Source organism: Dermacentor albipictus, chromosome 7, assembly GCF_038994185.2.
Source record: "Dermacentor albipictus isolate Rhodes 1998 colony chromosome 7, USDA_Dalb.pri_finalv2, whole genome shotgun sequence".
Classification (NCBI taxonomy): Eukaryota; Metazoa; Arthropoda; class Arachnida; order Ixodida; family Ixodidae; genus Dermacentor; species Dermacentor albipictus.
The window spans coordinates 27519347-27539331 of NC_091827.1; the positions used below are offsets into that span (position 1 = coordinate 27519347).

At 46.5% G+C, this 19985-nt stretch overlaps 1 protein-coding gene across 1 annotated transcript in view; it reads left to right on the plus strand.

Moving 5' to 3' along the window:
* LOC135919289 (alpha-(1,3)-fucosyltransferase C-like) overlaps positions 1-19985 on the plus strand; it is a 464583-nt gene that overhangs the window by 323430 nt on the left and 121168 nt on the right. The gene's annotated exons all lie outside the window — the stretch shown is intronic.

Genomic DNA, 19985 nt, shown 5'->3' on the forward strand with positions numbered 1-19985 from the left:
TAAGATTTCGACGAACTTTGATTATCGCTGTGGGTGGCCTAATACAGAAGTCAGACGCTTGCATTCGATGGTCATCGAACCAAAAGACCATTGGAATAGTTGCTGGTTCTTTTGTGCGACCTTCTGTAAGAGCACCAATGGAGTTCACCGATGTCAATGATCTACGATTTCAATGGTCATTGAAAACGATCGCGTGAGTGCGGTGTAAGTAAAGCTGCCTGTATGCTCAGCGCTCCTCGTAGACCACGGCGCAGCTACGGATCCTTAAGTTCCGCCAAGCAGGCTCATCATCATGACTCTCTCAGATGAGTTTATCGCAGCGAGAGATCGAGGTTTCCAGAGATGTTCTGGTGCAAGAGGATGTACTGACACTCAGAATCCGTTATCCAATAGACTATCGCAGAAATGAGCAAAATGGTGTCAGTTTCATTTGATGCGACCTTCTAGAGGAACAGGATCCCACTCGTATTCAGCACTGTAATGCGTGAAATGAAGTGATGCGGTAAATTTTTCGAATTCCTCATTTCGGACTACTGTGATGAACGATGTTCTTGATGTTCTTGTCTTTTTGGAGCAATATATGTATTTTCGATGTTCCAGAAATCACGCGGCAGCTGCGTTCGGCAAAGACTTGTTATCGTGTACAGTGGGCAAGGTATTTTTAAAGCTGCATTTGCAGTTTTTTTACCCCAACCTCCTCCAACATGCTCGAAATAAAATAAACTAATTGTTGCATGAAGATCTTCTTTTACAGTTTTTGTATTTTGTCTCTCCGAGTTTTGTTGGCCTCTTTGTAGAGTCGACCATCCTGCTCTTCTATTTGGGCGCCAATACAATCTTGAATCGTTGGAACGTTATGTGACCACTCCATGTACCGCGGGGCTTCGAGTTGGCGAGCAGTAGATTCGAACTCGCATTTCCAACTGCTGTCATCCTGTTGGCTAGCTCAGTCGAGACTGGGGAGCTCGCACAGAGCTGCTGCACGGCCAGAGGCAGCGCATGGTTTCTAATCCGATTCTCCGGACAAACACGTGTCCTCACTGCAATGCACTAGGCACCCTTCGCCACGTCATAGGAGAGTGCAATTTTTCCCAAGACCACCCTCCCACTTATACCCATCACTAAGCCCCCTACTATCCACACCCTTTACGAGCGATGGGAGATCACGCTATCCAGCCCCGTCCTGCAAGACCAGCTCCGACTGATCCACAGGGGCCAGGCGGCCCTGCAAGCATATGGAGCCCATGAGGAGGGAGCCACCCCATCAGACGCTTAGCGCGCTCCATTTCATTATGGGCCAGTAAAGTTGTCTCTCTCTCTCTCTTTCTCTCTCTCTCTCTCCGGATGAGAAAGCATTCTTCCTCGTTTCGTAACTCATGCAGTCTCACTGTTTTCACGCATTGCCATGAGGATTATGGGGCTCGGTGACAGGAAATCAGTTGCGAGCGAAGTTATATTAAAATAGGAATAAGGTGCACGGCTCGCCTATTGTCCACTTATAAATCTTCCGTAAATATCTTATTCATGTAGCACTGCGCGGGGAGTGATGATCAGAGGCGGACAGTGAGAGGGTCATACCGAGGAATTTCGGACATTGCCCCCTTCGGCCTTCTGTTGAACCCTCGCCGCAATGCAGCAGCATAACTTATGGGAAGCATATCTTTAATAACATGTTTCAAACTAGCTGCCAAATTTCGACAACTTTCTGTTAGCAACGTTATAGGAGGTCACTCCCTTCGAATACCATATGCATTTACGGCGCCTAGTCGCAACGTATTTGCTCGTTATAGCAGTCTTTCGGCTCGGAATAAAACACCGCTATAACGGTGTTTTAACGCACTATTAGCCCCGAGAACGAACGCGAGCGGCGCTGCGAGCGCCGCTCTCGTGACGTCAGGACACGGACTCGCGCCTGTCGTCTGCTACAGTTCGGGCGTTGTCCGGGCGCTTTCTGCGGTGTTTTCGTTTGTTCGCCCTCGTTCTTTCTGCTTGTATACTTATGGTGGTCGTCTCAAATATATTTTTACGACGTCTTCCTTTGCGAACATTTATTCAAAGAGCTAATTTCCTAGACAACAATGCAGCGCTCGAAGGCAACGCTACAGTGCCAGCCGAAGCGACGCAGACCAGCCCATTGCGGGTTTTTCATACGCGGATAGACAATCGCAAAAGCATAGCCTATAGGAATCCAGTTATGATACCATACCTGCCGCGGTGCAACATGTCACAAAGATGGCTATATATGACTTCTACAGCAGTTACATTAATTTTATTCCGCTAATATAGGTTTGCCCACGACAAGTAGTTCATGGTATAATATCGAATTTTTGCATTTCCTCACAGAAACGCTCGGCAGTAGCACGGGGACTTAACTAATACTGGAGCTTAGATTCTACACTCCTCACTTGCTTCTTTAACTGCTTGTCAACATTAGGCGGTTCTTCACGCGTTTAATTTTTTTAAGCGGCGGAAATTTGAAGTAAAGTTAATGAAGGCTTGCAGCTATTTACAGAGTACAAATAGGAATGCACCAATATATATTCCCTTTTCCGTGCTGCACGTTCAACTCACCTCTTTAGAGCGCTTTTGTTAATGATTAATAATGTATGTTGTGTTCCTCTTTTTTTTGTCTATGTTACCAAGTGAATATCATTTATTTATTTCAATGCCGCAGTGTGTTTTGCATTATTATTGTGGAAATATTTTACTGTTCTTTCATATATTGTATAACTGCAATGTTTTATGGCCACTATATAAATGTAATTTATATGGCGCTTGATGTGTTACCCCATGCAGCCATATTGTACCTAAGGGGGTGAGGCTACCTCAAGCCGCGTCTGTGCGGCTTTTTTCCCTCATCCACCTCCACTTACCACTCCTCTGTACATGTGTGTGTGCAAATGGAAATTAATAAATCAAATCAAATCAAACTCACTTGAGAAATTTACTGGTGCTTGCTGCTTGAGGAATATACATGATGAATCTGTTTGGCGAACTGACACAGGCTGCTCGGCCCAATTTTTTTAGTGAAGTATGCCTGCTGGACCGCATAGCTGCAGCCAGAAAGAAGTCGAAGCGTCAATGATTAGTGGTATTGGACATATTGAAGACATCGAAATTCCCCCGGTGGAGGGTCAGAAATCAAGTGAAAGTATATGCAAGGCTTGTGGTGTTTTCTTTATGAATGTTTGCGATTGGATTGGAGCAAACTTAATTTAGCCTGCAAGGTTCTCTTTTATGTAGCGACGAAGCGAATAGTTATCCGTTTGTATAATTAAATAACGCTGGATCGAGACATGGTGAGACAGAAGGTGCATGCTTGAAGTTTCCTTTTGTATACAGGCAATCTAAGCTGCGGTGTTGTAGCTCGAGAATACTTTAGCCATTCCAGTTGGCGCTGTAAAAATGCTTTATGGTTTTAATTTGAAGTTGTAGTGAACTGATGGGTTTCGCGAACATAGCGTGCCTCGCCATACGGACAGTCGATTGCTACCGTTACGTGATCAGGGGTGTGCCATATTGTCGATAAAAGCTACTGAGGGCCACTATGAAACATTTCATCACTTTCAATTGAGTGGCTCTCGATCTTAACAACGAAACTTTTCTCTCACGTGATTGCTGCTATAGTGTTTGTGAATTAACTATGTAAATACTCTACATGACGCGCCGTCGTGTTAGCAGCCATGAGCAATTCGTTTTTTTGGAGGCCTGTTTCTGAGGGGGATGAAAGAAGCAGCAAACTTTTTCATAAGAAATGCGCGCCTAGCTAATTTTTACGCATTAATGAATGGCCATAATTGAATAGAACAACACACCAGAGTAATAGGAATCATGATGAGAGCTTCGCTGGGCAGTGTTTTTCTAAAATCAGATAACATGTTGACGCCAATTACCAAATTTTTCTTCCACGTAAAATGCAATGCCTCTCTTAGCTAAATACTAAAGGAATGTTAAATGTTTAGCGAAGCATCATACACAACTTCGCGCGTTGAATTTGCAGATATTCTTTTTTTAGTCAAAATTTACCGATAGACACGGCGCATATATGCATTGCAAAACCTAGTAGACCCCTTTAACGCTACTTAGCTTGCGATATCCAAGCCGCAAAGTTTCTGGACTCACACGCTTTTGAAGAAGAAACTGTGGTTAAGGTTTGGCAGCTGAAAGAAGCCGACGTATTCTTCAATCCGTACGGCTCGAGCCGCCTATACCCCAAGCATACACGAAGGGAACGAGCGCGCGCGGCAGCCGAGCGAGCCGGAGCGAGCGGCGTCCTGGCCGTGACGTCACTAACGAGAGGGCGCCACTCCTAATTCTCGGGGCTAATAGCAGTCTTTTGTCTCGGACAAAAACACCGCTTGAACGCAGCGGGGAAGCTAGCGCTAAGTGCCGTAATGCGTATATTATGGTAAGGGAGCGCCCTCTGTCGACCTTGATAACTTCAACTGTTGAAATATGCCCAATCTTTCGAAAAAATCTTTGTGTGTGTGTGTGTCGCCCATAAAGTTTCGTTGGTGCATTGCAGTGGAGTACGAAATATGACCGAAAGGGGGCAGTGTTCAATATTACGTGTGCATTGCTCACATCGCAGTGTTGCACGTATACATAACTGGTGAGATGCAGTATATGGCCAGGCTGCTTGGATTCCAACTTTTTCCCTTGAATGACTGCATCGCATGTGCATAGCATACTGGTATCGGGCTAGGGAAATTTTCATTCAGGAGCATCTCATCCCATCGCGTTTCCTGTGTTAAATTGTTTTCTAGTTCGAGACGGCTATGTTAGCTATAGATTGTTCTTTGGGGCCGGCATTTGCGGCGGTACTAAGTTCGGTTACGAAAATGTGTGGTCAGAGTTGCCAGAACGTATTGGCTAAACCTATTAAATATGTTATCCGTGTCAAATTAATATCTTATAACGCAGTATATAGGCGTGCTCGCACGCAATGCCATTTTTAAAATATTTACTTTTTTTTTCGCTTTAAATAATCTGCGGGAATAGGGGCGTATTTTGTCGGATATAACTCGTAGTGATAGTATATGTTCTTGATGCAGAGTCTTAGAGAGAGAGGCAAAGTTTGAACGAGAATAACGGTTTATTTGCAGCAGATCCAAAGAAAGCAAGGGTAAATTAAACTATCTACAAAATTAAATTAAAATCTACAAAGTATAATTAAAATGGGAATGCAATCGTTACATTATTCCCAGGCTAGCACTCTATACCGCATACATAAATGTGGTATATGGTACATGTTTTGTAGACCTGTAAGGGTTTTTTCCCCCCTTTGTCTGTACTTGTCACTGTGTATCGACTTTATCTGCGATGTTTTTGTTTATATACGCTGCGGCCGTCATTCCATTTTGCATGTTGTCCCAATAACTGCACTATGCAAACAGGGGCTTATTATCCTTCTACCTGCAATTGTTTCTTAGGTTGATTATGCCCAAATTATCGAAGATGTTTTATATTACCTTTACTAATGTGTAACTCACGTCGTAATGGTTTTAGCTTTAGAATTGGTGACGCTTGTCAAACAATCATTGAGAAATTTCTTTCAGAAATTTGAAAGAAACTGCGCGACTGATTAATTAGGTATTTCATTCATTCGTTGATATGACGCTCAGACAGTGGTAACGATGAAAACGGTCTACTAAAGAAAAAAGATAAACAAACGATTTCACGTGCAGCTTAAAAAAAGAACAGAAATGCCAAGCGACACGACAATGCCCACCTGCTCTCAGGGGCAGTGTGATATGTCAGCTGGTTCTCGGATTCTTCGGCCCTCACCTACGCGCGGTTCTAGACGGCGTTGCACGAACTAAACACGCTCATCGATCAGACTTTCTCTCTCTCACCCCTGTTAGCTTTCTTTTTCTTCTCGGGTTCATATAATCTTTGCAGCCTGCACACAATCACCGTCCCCGCTTGTAATCCTGTAGACCCCATTATTTAAAACCCACGGCGGCGTCTCGTATTTATCCCCGTCCTTATGCTGGGACGCGTATGCGTATAAGCCCGAGGAAACTGCAAGAAAAAACGAAATAATAATAGTAAGAGCGACGCCTTCATACAGAGGGCGTCCTTGTGGTCGCGACGAACGAATCAGGGCGTCGCTTGCGGTCGTACCTCTCATTACACCCCCCCCCTCCCCTACCCCACAACCGCCCTTGTACGGCGGCTACGTATACTTTCGTCTCCTTTCGTAGCTGTCTTTAGATATTGTATTTCTTTTCGTTAATCTCCCCGCCGTCTTTATGGGCGCGGTTCGTGCAGTGTTAACGCCCTCACCCTCACTCATTCGCTACCCTCTCTCCGCCTTCCCTGCCTTCCGCCGGTGGCCATTGTCTCGGACCCTGCTATTACGCCGGTAGGTGGCGACAGGCACGACTTGATGACGGTGCGTGCTTGGTGCGACTGGACCGTGCCCCGTCCGTCTCGTTTTCTTCTTTCCCGCTTCGCAGCCCAGGCACCCAAACCGCGTTTTGGGGTTGGTGCTAGGGGGCATCGTAAAGGCGGGTCTCCTTTCGCACTCGCGCAGATCACGACCTGCAGAAACTGGAAAGAGAGAGAGAGAGAGAAGAAAAAATACAAGGAACAAAAGCTTAGAATAATGAATAGCTGAGAAGGTATCGTTAAGCTGGTGGAGTACTGCGAGGGTGAGGGGGAGAGAAAGAGAGAGGCTGGGATAAGAGGTGGAATTTGCTTTTCTTGTTGTTTTCATGCATCTGCAACTGTACGCTGGTACTTCGGGCCCCCTCTTTCCTCCTCCTCCCTGTCTTTGTGCAGCAACTATAACCTCCACCCCTCTCCTGCAATCACCTCCTCCACCCCCACGCCACAACTCCACGCTCGGCCCTTCTTAGTTGGCGTGCAAGCGAAAGCGATTATCTCGATTATGTGCGCGCGCGAGGACACGCGAGAGCTGCCTGGGGGCGAGAGTGTCGGGAGCGGAATCATCATCATAACGAGGCCGCGTGAATGTGCGCTCGGGGCAGATTCTAGGTGGCGTTGGCTCGTGGCTAGCTCTCTCTCTCTTTTTCTCTCCCTCTCTCTCTCTCTCTCACAGACACACACTCTCTCTCTCTTTCTCTCTCGGCAGAGAGGAGGCCCATTCCCGATGTGACAGCGTTGCTATCGTATGGGCATCCTCCTCTCAATAGTAATAACTGCAAAAAAAAAAAAGTTGAGGAAGGGAGCCGCTGAGGGCCTGCGAAACCGGGCGTAATAATTGCTTCCCCTCCCCCTTCCCCTTCCCAACTTCTTGGTTTAAGGGAGGCAGGTGCGGTCGCACCGATTTGGTGTTACGACGACACCCTCCATCCTACCCTCTTTCCTTGTTCGTGTGTTAGGTGGCGTGTTCTCGTCTGAGAGTCTTGGGTGTTGTTTCCTTCCGGCCCGTCACTAGAGACTTTGCGCTTGGTCGCGGAAGTAAAATGATTGCCTTCGTTTGCTTTTTCCTTACAGCTGTTGCGGGTTCTGCAAACAAACAAGTCACATTTCCGTAGTGTTATATAGAGCAGCCTGGGAGCAAAATATCGGGTCTCAACTACGAGTAGATGCGTCGCGAAAAAATATCTAAATAATAGATGTACTCATATCATAGCTGAAAAAGAAACAAAGGAAATCACGCCGCCAGAGCCGCTCGCTGGAAATCACGTACGATTTGCAACGTTGAAAGCCAGCGCGGCACCTAGGCATGTGTTTTGGGTGTCGCAAAAAAGAACAAAAAAGTTTTTTTTTTCAAAGACAACAACAGCAATAACAACGAATGGACTTTGTGTTTCGCCAGTTTAGGCAGCAAGCAACCTTTTGTACCGTGTAACATCCTTTGGTGTAGAGTATTTTTTATTTGTCTCTGCACTCTTCTCGCTCAGTTTACATTTCGGTACCAATGATCAGTTCCCGTTGCTTTGCACATCGCCGAAAATTAAGCACAGCCTGAAGCGAACGAAGTTGAATGCTTCACCGCTTGCTGCTTTCCTCGTGTAGTTACCGTGTTTTCTTGCTGCATCTCGATAACATATCTTTTGTGTTTTTTCTGATACAACTGCTCTCTATATTTTGTATTCTTTACTGTCGTTTTTAATATCCTTTCTCTTTCTTTTCCTTCCTTCGCGGAGATTTTTGCGCTTATTAGGCCTCAGCCCTATATAATATAATGCCCTTTAGGCGACTGTAGCTGTACGACTTAATAGATCAGTGAATAAACAAGCAAACAAAAAGTTCTTGAGAGGATGGCGGTGCCTGCTGCCTGTGGAAATGAATGAAGCCAGAGCCGAACCATTTTCCGAAGCGTTCACTTTCCTTTCGGTGTCCGCCAGCCCTTCGGAATGTTGTGAGACTTGTTCTCCGGAGTTTTAGTTGTTCGCTGGCCGCAGAAGCCTATTTTAGGGATTGTATACGAAATAGCGCACCACGCAATCCCGCGTGCAAACGGGTTTTGTAGTTTAAAGGGCCCCTGAAACGGTTCGGACAAATTTTGTAGGTGCGTAGGGTACATCTTAAGTAGAACATTCGCACCACAATTTAAATGAAGCGTTACGTATTAATGGAGCTGCAAGCGATTAGAAGTTACCCTCCTCCCTAGCTATGCTTTTCCTCCTCAACTCGCTCGCCGAGCGAGCGGCGCTAAGCTCCGCCTTCACTGGTTCAGCGTCACGATGCGACGTCACATCGCTCACTTCCGGTTGTTTGGGAGCACGCCCCCTCCCGCGCGAGACCTCTCCGCTAGCCGCTTGGCCGTCGACCGAGAGCTATCGAAGCAGCGTGCGTTGCGAGCATTCTGTCGTAGCGCCGAACGTGTCCGGTACTCCGCTAAAAACAGGCAAGCTGGTCATTTCGGCAAATGACTGGAGGCATAAACTCAGGCTGATGAAGGAACTTTGGCGTAGACGTACGTGAGCAGCGTGAACTGTCTGCACGGTCCAGACACTTGCTGGCGCAGCGCTTAACCAGTCAAACAAAGCGCTAATATTGCTCTAACCAAGTGTAAAGCATTTTAAACATTTATAAATCAACGTGTTGATGATTACACTCCCGCGAAAAATACACACCAGCAGCAAAGAATACACTTCGTTGCTGCTACTGTGTATGGTTGAGCTCTGTGCCACCAGGTGGCTGCACCGTGCAGACCGTTCACATTTGCCCTTCTGCTCATCTCGTGGCTCATCCCGGCACAGTCAAGCGGCCAGACCCTGTCCCCTTGCGCTTGCGTTTGCCCTAATACTGGACTCGCGGTTTGCAGGTCGCTAGGTCTGCAGTCCACAAGGCAACAAAGTCGAATCATAGTGCTCGCGAAAAGACTGAGACCGACTCTGACCGCGGAGCTCTCGTCAAAATGGAGTACGTTGTAACACAAGCAGACGACACTTGCTGTGTGCCGGAAGTGCTGAAGTGTACTAAAAAACTATTCTTGTGTATTCTCTTTAAGTTATTTTCTTTTTACAAAAACAAAGTAACTAACATTCCAACTATTACGAGCATCATTTGTTCACCATAAAGTTGGAAAAATTATCGACCACGCGCCCTGGTCAGCCAATCAGATAGCTCGCCCATGTGACGTAATATGGGTTATTTGCATCATATGGGTAGGGGCGGCTTAAAATTCCGCCGAGCAGTGCGCTGCGATCGGCAGCGATGGGTATTTTTAAAACCTTATAATAAATTACACGCTTTACGCAGAGCACTTAGATGCATCAATTAATGATCAGAAGAACCTACTCTAACGACTCAGTACGTTTGTAGAAAATCGCCAAAATCGTTTCAGGGTCCCTTTAAGTTCATTTTTTCGTTTCGAACTTCAGTTTACGTTGCTGTTACATGGCACCGCGTTCCGCAGACTACTTCATAAAAACGCGACAGCCGATAACAAAACACTCTCCTTTCTTCAAGTACAGATAAACGAGTACACAACCGCAACGTGCTACTGAAAAGGAGAGGGCGAGATAGAAATCTTTTGTAACGCGTGTTCAATGGTCGAAGATGCACGACCCATGCAAGTTATCGGCCTTGTTGGCTGTTCGTGTATATGCACGTACAGGAAGCACGCCACGTTACAGCCCTATTTGTGTGCATACTGGGTCATGTTTTTCACTGTGACTGTACACTTGAATACGACGAGATTATCCTTGTATGCGAATCGCAAATGCTGTAGACCTTATCGTTAAAATATAGAGCCGGTAGGAAAAATGCTAACATAAAGATCGGAGGTGGGGAGGAGGGGGGGGCGGGGAGGGGGAGGTGGGGCTGTGAGACACCGTTAACCGAAAAGACCACCACCACACCACAAAACTGCACAGCACATGGTTTGGTGTGTGGCCTGTTTTTCAAAGCACGCATTCATGCCGCGGCCGCAGTTCCACAAATTTGCCTCAGAGAACGACATATAGCGTACTTCACCCAACTCCGATAACAAGCTCGAAATTCCGTGTTACTGAAAGCACAGCACCCGGAACTCCCCACAAGCGTCGCCAAGCATAGGGACGAATTTCAATACACCGTGAAATCCCGCGAGTAATACTTACTTAATATACTGCGAAAGTTGAGTTTACGGCCTCGAGATTCTTGAGAGAGAAGAAAAAAGATGTTAGTGATAACACGTTGAGGCAAGACAAAGGAAAAACACATAAAATGTAAGAAACGATTTATAGATTTATTTGCTTGCTTGTTTTATTTTATTACCTTTATTAGAAATTGTGCCACAAGTCTGTCGCCAGCTTCTTCACAACGTGAAACTTTCGTAGCTGGCTGTGCTTCCGTCGCCCCCCCCCCAAAAAAAAGAAAGAAAGAAAGAAACATGCTTTTTATAATATGATATTGCACAAATTCGCATGCTGTTACGCGTTTCAGAATACGAAACCTCTTACTACACGCGCGATTATGCGGTAGTCGCTATTAGGGATACGCATTTTCTCGCTGCGTCTGACGCCACGAGAGAGAGAGAGAGAGAGAGATAATATAGAAGTCTACACTCTGAGCCACCCTATATACTACGGTGGCGCGCCATCCTAATCAGCATCTTAATCTCGGCGCGCCCTCCCTCTTTCCCACCGTTCCCGCAAACGGGTCCGCCGTTCTCCCGAAGTCCCCTTTCTCTCCCGCAGTTCACAGCATCGAGACAGATAGCCGGAAAGTCAATGGCCCGAAACGCTCGCTTCAACCACGAAAGAAACCGCACCACCGAGCGTCGCCCCCTCTGGCGGCGTTCTCCGTAAATCAGCGTACACTGTTTCCTTCGAGGTAAAATAACAAATAAAGAAAGAAACCAGCGCACGACGCCGCGGCAAGCAACGCGACCTGACAAATCTCCGGCCAGACGGGTGAGAATAAACTGCGTCACACGAAGGGACGTAACAACACAACGTCGTCGACCTCCCTAGTCGAGTGTCGTTGTGTAACGTAACCTGATCTCTCCAGCAGCGAAAGACGCCTCGACGTGGAAGGCAATAGCAGCCTCCACCACGCGGCTTCGCGGTCAGTGACGTGCCAAGTAAGAGCCATCCAGTGTGGTTTCCCGCGCCCAATATATATAACGTCGGCCTGTGCGGTCCGTCCGTGCCGCAGCTGTGAATTGGGGTGCCCTTATGCGCAGATTTATGCTCAGCCCGCAAACTGTTTATTAGGACGACTTGGAACGAGCGAAATCGACTGCGGTCTTTTCTCTCTCTCTCTTGTTTGGAAGACGCATGGCCCGTCGGGATGGCTTAGCGCTTCGAAACTTTAGAAGGCGGTAGTGCTAACTGTTGTCCCGGTGGCGTCGACTCGAAACATGGCTCGTACGCACGAAGGGGGAACCGACCACACAGGAAGAGGTATAACATCCTCACACACACACACATACAAAAGAAGGAACGAAAGAAAGAAGGAAGGAAAGCAAGAGATAACATTAGGAGGCTCAATATACGATCGAAGACGGTGGTTTCGTAGTTCGTACAAAAGAAATGTATCTCTATCTTTGACACAATCGCATTTTTCTTCTCCTTCACTAGGCACACTAAGCTATGTGGCAGATGGGCGAACCATAGATTTTCCTGTTAACGTGAAACGAGCGCATCCATATATCCTATATGTCGTTATACTTGCGACGCACATTTTGCAGCGTATGGCGCTTGGAACAACACTGCGATAATGGCGCAACAGGTGGTCGCGACGGCGACCTCGAACCAGCTAATATGTATACTGTATAGCGGCCAACATAGTTACACTGGTGATTCGAACACATGGCGTGACACGTACGAGCCTCATTTGCACCGAAGTTACGTGCGTTTCAGTTGGCGTTGGAAGGTTTTGCAAGACAGCGTCCCCTACCCTTGATTTTCATCGTCGTCGTCGTCGTCGTCATCATCATCATGATCACCATCGTCATCATCATCATCATCATCTTCTTCTTCTTCTTCTTCTTCTTCTTCTTCTTCTTCTTCTTCTTCTTCTTCTCCTCCTCCTCCTTCTTCTTCTTATTCTCGTTCCACTTGCTTGTACAAGTCTTATTTCAACAGTGCGATGGTTCGCGTCTTGAACTTAGTATATAGCCCGCCAGGCTTGCTCTAACTATATGCGGACTGTCGGCCACTTAAGGAAGCTTGTACGGAACACGTGCTTTCCGCGAAAAGCGGAGTTCTCGCGAATCCTGGGTACACATAGTTTCGAATTCAAAGCTTCAGTGCGTATATACTGTAAACTAATGTGTGACCCTAAGGGCGCGTCATTAAGGGTGTAAATATGTCTACAGTTCGCACCCTTAGACTTTCGGGAGTGTAAAGGTGTAGAGAGATCGGGTACTTTCTTTTAGGCAATGAGCTATTGTCGGTATTATTTCTGTATTCGTAGTCGAGGCTGTGATTCCTTTGTCTACGGCTGCTGTGTAAGCTTCCCAGTCTACCGATTTCAGTTTCACTTTTCTGGGCGACGTCCGAAAATGAAGGGCAGAGATTAGGATCGGGTAGTGATCACTACCTCGAGTCTCGAAATCTGTACACCATCCGAACATAGGGGCCACTTGACTTGATACGAATGTGACGTCAATGCAGCTAACAGTCGTCGGATTTTTCAGGTATGTTATGCTGCCATCGTTCAAGGGCTCTATATTGTATTTTCCAAAAAGCTTCGCCAGCTTGGCACCCCGAGCGCATGTATGTGAACTGCCCCAGATCTCGTTATGTGCGTTGAAATCGCCACAAATAATATGTGGAGACTGAGTGTTTGTCAACAAGTTTTCCAATCTGGTCACGTCGAAAGGTGATCCTGGTTCCAAGTAGACGCCGATCAGGGTAAACACTTTGGATGCAATCACTGTGGTTGCGCAAATATATTCGTTCTTGTCAGGTGGAGTTACGTCAATCGCAGAGGAGGTATGTCGTTACGAGCAGTCGGCTAATTCCATTTTGTCGCCTTCAATGATGAAAATAATACCCCTTTATCCTAAAGTGCTCGTCGACGCGAGACTCGGAAATGACTAAAAAAGGGAATCGGTACACTCGCGTAAGATGCTTAAAGTCTGCTAACTTCGAGCGCAATCCGCGAGCGTTCCACTAAGCATTGTAATCACTAAGCATTGTAATTCCACTAAGCATTGTAACTTCGAGCGCAATCCGCGAGCGCTCTGCCACTAAGCATTGTAATGTACCAACAAACGACGAGGAATTTGAAAGGTTATGTGCAATTCGAAGGCGTGCCGAAAGGAAGGCTCTACGTACTAAGAATATCGAAGACCTCAGAACTTGTCGACGGGCACAAAGACATATACGACGTTACCTCACCAAACTGGACCGAAAAAGGTGGAGGGACTTTTGTGGGACACTGGACATACGACAACCGCTGAGCAAAATCTGGAGAGTCGTCAGAGGCATTCGCAAAGAGCCACAACAGCTTTATCCTTTTATCGCCCTCTCATTACATGAACGCGCATCCCTGAAAGACGTGGCAGAGCAGTACTGCAGGCTCCTTTCCAACGGGGCACAACCTTTGCGGCAAATTGCAAGTCGTCAGCCTAGTCCACCTCGAGCTACCCTTCCTGACTTAGAATTACCATTCACCATCGAAGAGCTCACGGCAGCAATCAGCGACGTAAACAAGCGATCATCACCTGGCCATGACGGCGTGAGTTATGATGCACTCGCAAATCTATGTCACACATCTCGCCTACGCCTTCTAGAGTACTACAACGCCTCATGGATAACTGGGGAGGTTCCTACGGAATGGAAGCTTGCGAAAGTCATTCCTATATTGAAACCATCGAAGCAGCCAACAAATTACGCCTCCTTCAGACCCATATCTCTGCTTAGCTGCGTAGGGAAGCTATTCGAAAAAATGATCTACAAACGACTAAATTGGTTCCTGGAAACTGCAAAAGTTTACCCGGAGGAAATGAATGGCTTCCGGCAAAATAGATCCGCAATTGATAATGTCATTGCCGTGGTCTCATCAATTGAAGAGGAATTGGTCTCTGGCAACATACCTACTGCATTATTTTTAGACATTAAGGCAGCATATGATTCGGTCTATCATACAGCAATACTTGACGCTTTGGAAACCCTCGGTCTTGGAGGACGGCTCTACGCATGGATTGCAGACTATCTTCAAGGACGCCAACTTTTCATGTGTACCCCGGATGGCCCCACGGCGCTTTATGCCGTCGAGAAGGGAGTGCTTCAAGGAGCTGTGTTAAGCCCGGTATTATTTAATTTAGTCCTCATCCATCTGAAAAGAAACCTGCCCCCTGGCGTCAAAATCACACTGTATGCGGACGACATCTGCATTTGGAGTGCGGCACGTTCCCGCAGTACCACCCAACAACGCCTCCAGAGAGCGCTAGCAAATATATCGGCCTACCTAAATCCAAGGGGTCTGAAATTGTCCCCCGACAAAAGCGTTGCCATGGCTTTCACGCGGAGGTGTATGGAAAAATACCCACTAGTGTTGGGTGGTCGCGCCCTTCCATACGTCAAGACGCAAAGGTTTCTTGGAGTGACGATCGACAGAAACCTCACATGGTCGCCCCAAGTGAAGAAACTGAGTGAGAAGATTTCCTCGGCGTCGCACGTATTCCGATTTCTAGCCGGATCACAGTGGGGCAGCACCTGTCGATCAATGGTGCTCCTCCATAAGGCCTACGTCGATGGAACACTCCGATATTACCTCCCGATCCTGCACAAAATATCTCCTACAAGCAAGAGAAAACTCGAGGCAGCACGAAACAACTGCCTTCGCGTATGTCTTGGCCTTCCGAAGGGGTCGTCCCGCTCAGGGACTGTAGCAGAAGCTGGATGCCTGCCTCTGGAAGTGCTATGTTCGCAGGAGACACTTCGGATACACCTCCGCCACGTCATTCATACGAAGACTCACTTTTTAAAGGATATTTGCAGAACCCGTGCTACATCTAGCTTTGGGCAAGCCATCGGAAGCATATCTATTTAGATTCCTGCTCAGGCGTCACAAATTATGCCGCGAAACATTTCACCATGGACACTGTCCCCACTGGAAATCGTGCCATACATACCTGGAATCAATGCGAAAAAGAAAATGCCTCAAGCAGCGACTTATCAGATAGCTTTAGAATATATGCACAAAGAATACGCAGCCGCAACGCACATTTTCACAGATGGCTCTACAACTCCACATCGTTCATCATGCGGACTTTTTGTTCCCTCTACAGGACAGCGATTCTCGTTTCGTCTTGAGCGAGCGACATCATCTACCTCAGCGGAGCTACATGGCATTAAGGAGGCCCTTGTGTATATACTTCGACAGCAGCCGCCAAAGACATGGGTGATATTCACAGACTCAAAAGCAGCCCTACAAAGTATATGGAACAGGCACAAGCGTTGCAATAATCAACCAGCAGCATTTGACATTGCTTATCTTCACCACAGGGCTAAGATTGCTGGGCATTGCATAAAGTTCCAGTGGATACCTGGCCATGCCGGCATTTCGGGAAATGAAAGAGCGGACGAAGCTGCCAGAAATGGACTCCAATACCGCAAGTTCAGAAGAACATATTTTACAAAAGCCGACGCTTCAACCATGGCAAAAAACTATGCCTATCAAGAAAAAAAACGCATCTTGAATCTGCCGCTTCACCAAGATACCTTCCTACGTTACGTTGACCCAGAAATGAGACCGAAAATTCCACGACCACTTCCTCGACACTTAGAGACATTATACCATCGTCTTCGACTGAACGTGGCATATACGAACAATTATCTGTACCGCATAGGACTTACCACTAACCCATACTGTGATAACTGTCGCAACTTAGAGACAATTGAGCACATATTACTAGAATGCCCCGCGTACCGCGACGAGAGACAATTTTTTGAGCACCAAATGGACATGATTCGCCACGAACCGTTAACATTACCGAGCATCTTAGGTCCAATGCCCGGCCCTTCAAAACAGCGACGGGTTTTGGATTTACTGTTCAAATACCTGACAGAAATTGGTCAAATAGGAAAACTTTAAAAATTGCATCCTTCCTATACAAAAGCCTAAATTAACCCGCCATGTCACGTGTAAAAATTAGTATCAGGTCCACTCGAACATTTCATATTTATTTTTATCCTTTTTTTTCTCCCACTCTCTTCTGGAATCTTTTATTCCCATTCCCCATCCCTATACAGAGTAGCATGCCAGCGGTTATATACGCGCCGGCAAAATTCTCTGTTCTTCTAATAAAGAGCCCTCTCTCTCTCTGTAGAGAGATTTTACACCTTTGTGCACACTTAAAGGTGTAAATTAGTTTACAGCGTATACTCCATTTATTACACAGCAGGAAATGTCACGAAGGCTATGGAGATGTCTTCTCTCACTGCTCGCGCGTCCTCGATCAAAATTTAGTGCGTCGCGTATGAAAAAAAAAAAGAAGAGGCATACGTATGCGTCATGTAAATTCGATGTGACGTTGAGTCTGACGCACTTATTACGTGGCAGGCGTCGCAGGTGTGAACTTATATTTACCAGCCAACGAGCGGAGTGACACGTTTTTCTGCGACGAGGGGTCTCACTGCGCACCGCTTTTACTCTCGCGACTATAAAAGACAATTCGTCGCACTCGGACAGCACAGCGATGCGCAAATAATGCGTGTTTTAAAGAAACGTTCCACTACAAGTTTTACAGACCTATTGCATAATGTCCACAACCCTTTGCTCACGTTCAATGTCCACCACCATCGAAAAGGCTAGACGTGCGGGCGAGCGTTGTGGATGGGCGTATACATTGCAAAGTAATTTACACACTTAAAAAACGAACAAGGATGTCGATCTGTCTACACTCTAATAATGTTTGCACCCTTTGGAAAGTATATTTGCCAAACAACAATAATCATCATCTGTCTTGCCCGCATTTCCTTTCTTGAAAACGCTGCGCTCCTTACTTTCCTGCCGAAAATGCTCTGTCATACTGATAACGCGCATGCCGTTCGTGACTTGGAAGTACCGGGCTCGCAGCGTTAGAGAAAGGCAATGTGGGCAAGACAGATGATGACTATCGTTGTGTGGCGAATATATACACCCCAAAGGGCGCAAATGTTTTTAGAGTGTATACCTCACACCCGTACATTTCCTTCGAGTGTGAGGATGCTATTTATAGACTGATTTGCGCCCTTATTAACTCTTAAGGGTGTAAATTATTTTACACTGTGTATATTGGTAGTCTGCTGTCCTCATCGAGACCCTCATGAGAGGGTCTCACTGCGGACCGCTTTTACTCTCGCGAATATAAAAGACAATTCTTCGCTTGCGGGCAGGCCAGAAATGCGCAAATAATGCGTGATTTCAAGAAACGTTCCGCTACAAGTTCTACAAACCTTTTGCGTAATGCCCACAGCCCTTTGCTCACGCTGAGTTCCCACCAACGTCGTGAAGGGCAGACGTTGGACCCTCAACGGGTCCAACGACCAATGAGACCCTCAACGGGTCCAATGAGACCCTCAACGGGTCCAATGAGACCGTCAGCGGGTCTCATTGGGTTTGCGGCGGCGTTCTGTACGCATGCACTGCATGTCCCCGCAAGCGCAGGCTTGGTTCCGCACAACAGGATAGGTACAATATATTTTGGGACGTTGCTGGCGCTTGCGTAACGAAGGCGTCGTTGACTACTACAATGCAAAAGCAGTGACAGAAAAAAAAAATGCCTTGTATTCAGGAACTACAAATGTTGTTCATTCTTACGTCGTTCCTTATTCATTAACAAATTGAAAAAAAAGAAGCAAATTCGACAAAAGAAGTTGGGGAAAAAAAGAAGTGCGGCATGCTGCGATATCTGATGTACTATAGTGTTGCAGCCCACCGCAATCATAGAAAAAAAAAACATTCGGTCACATGATTGGGTAACTTGTCACAGCCACCGCTGCCCGTTATATCATCATTGGCTCGAGAAGCATGACTGCTGTAGTATAGTAGGAATCGGTAGTTTATCTTGAATAACAAGGTAAACAGAGGAAAATAAAGGAAGGAAAAATTGGTACTGACAACAGTAGCTGTCTGTCTATAACGCTGAGTATATAATCTCAGGCATTTGTATCCGTTAGGTTAATAACATTGATGTATATGCTATTAGAGGTTGCATGCCGCAACATTTAGATGAGAGACACAGAAGAGAAACACACACCAGAGAGCGATTCCAAGCGCTCTGTGGTGTGTGTTTCTCTTCTGTGTGGGACTGCCGCGCGACTGGCCGCTCGAGGCACTTTGAGTGTATTCGCGGGCTTCTGTGACGCTGGGAAAAACACTTTTATGTAGCACGTATTGAGCAACAAAAAGCCGTATCGGGAATTTTTCATGTTGCTATACAATTTTCTCATATATGACTTCGGTGTTCGAGGCATTCAAATGGTGAAATGATTTACTAGATGCTTTGAAGTCCTTCTCATCACTTTCAATATTTCAAGTTTTCTTCAAAGCTAGCTTTCGCAATTATCTTCTTGTTTCATTCATTGTGACGGACTTGTCCCACTTTTGATCCTTACTTTTGTATTGAATAAAATACTTACTCACTCAATCCCTTGCCGTTGTATTGTATTATGCTGACTGACCTTGCTATGGAGGTGATTCAGCTTTTTGTACTTGTTCAATCGTGAAATTCTTTCTTTGAAGACGCTTATTACCGCGTGTTCATTCTGTCTCTCTGAGTGTACCGGTGCAATCTCCAATTGTGGTTCCCTCTGCTGTATATTTCCAACCACGCTGAACTCATCGCTATAAGTACATATTAACTATTTCATTGATTGATTGATTGAGTGACTGATTGATTGATTGATTGATTGATTGATTGATTGATTGATTGATTGATTGATTGATTGATTGATTGATTGATTGATTGATTGATTGATTGATTGATTGATTGTCGCGTATGAGAGCAACCTATGAGCTACGGGGAACGCCGTATAGTAGACCGCTATTGGAAAACTACAGTCTGTTTCACTGAACGTACGTCAACTCGCGAGTGTAATAACCGTCCTCATCGGAACGCATCCGCGGCGTGGGGATCGAACTCTCGGCACCCTTCTCCGCAGCACTACCCCGCAGCGCCTCTGATATACTGTGCTGGGTGGCATGGTAATACGATTTAACGCGGACATAAACGCCGACGACAGCTCAATTTGCACGTTATACTGCACCACACAAACTGCGCTTTGGGAATGGAGCAACGCACCGGGGGACGGACTTGCTCTGTCACTCTGCGTACGCGACGTGGTCGCGACTCTCCCAACTTTCCCTTGTGTCCCCTGGCACTTCGGGGAGGAAAGGGACATCGGAACCCGTCATCGGTCCCCAATTCCCTACGGATGAACCAATCGCGGTGCCTGAGCTCCCTAGTGCGACACCCGCAGTTATTCCTTCAACGAGAAACCGTGAACTCATTTAACTCACAACGTTGGCAGAATATTGAGGTCGTGTTAGGGGTGCGGCCCCATACGCCCGTTTCTTTCGCGTGCTTCCATAGCGCGCAGCACTGGCTGAGTTATAAAGGTCGAAAGAGGCGTGCTGTTTGA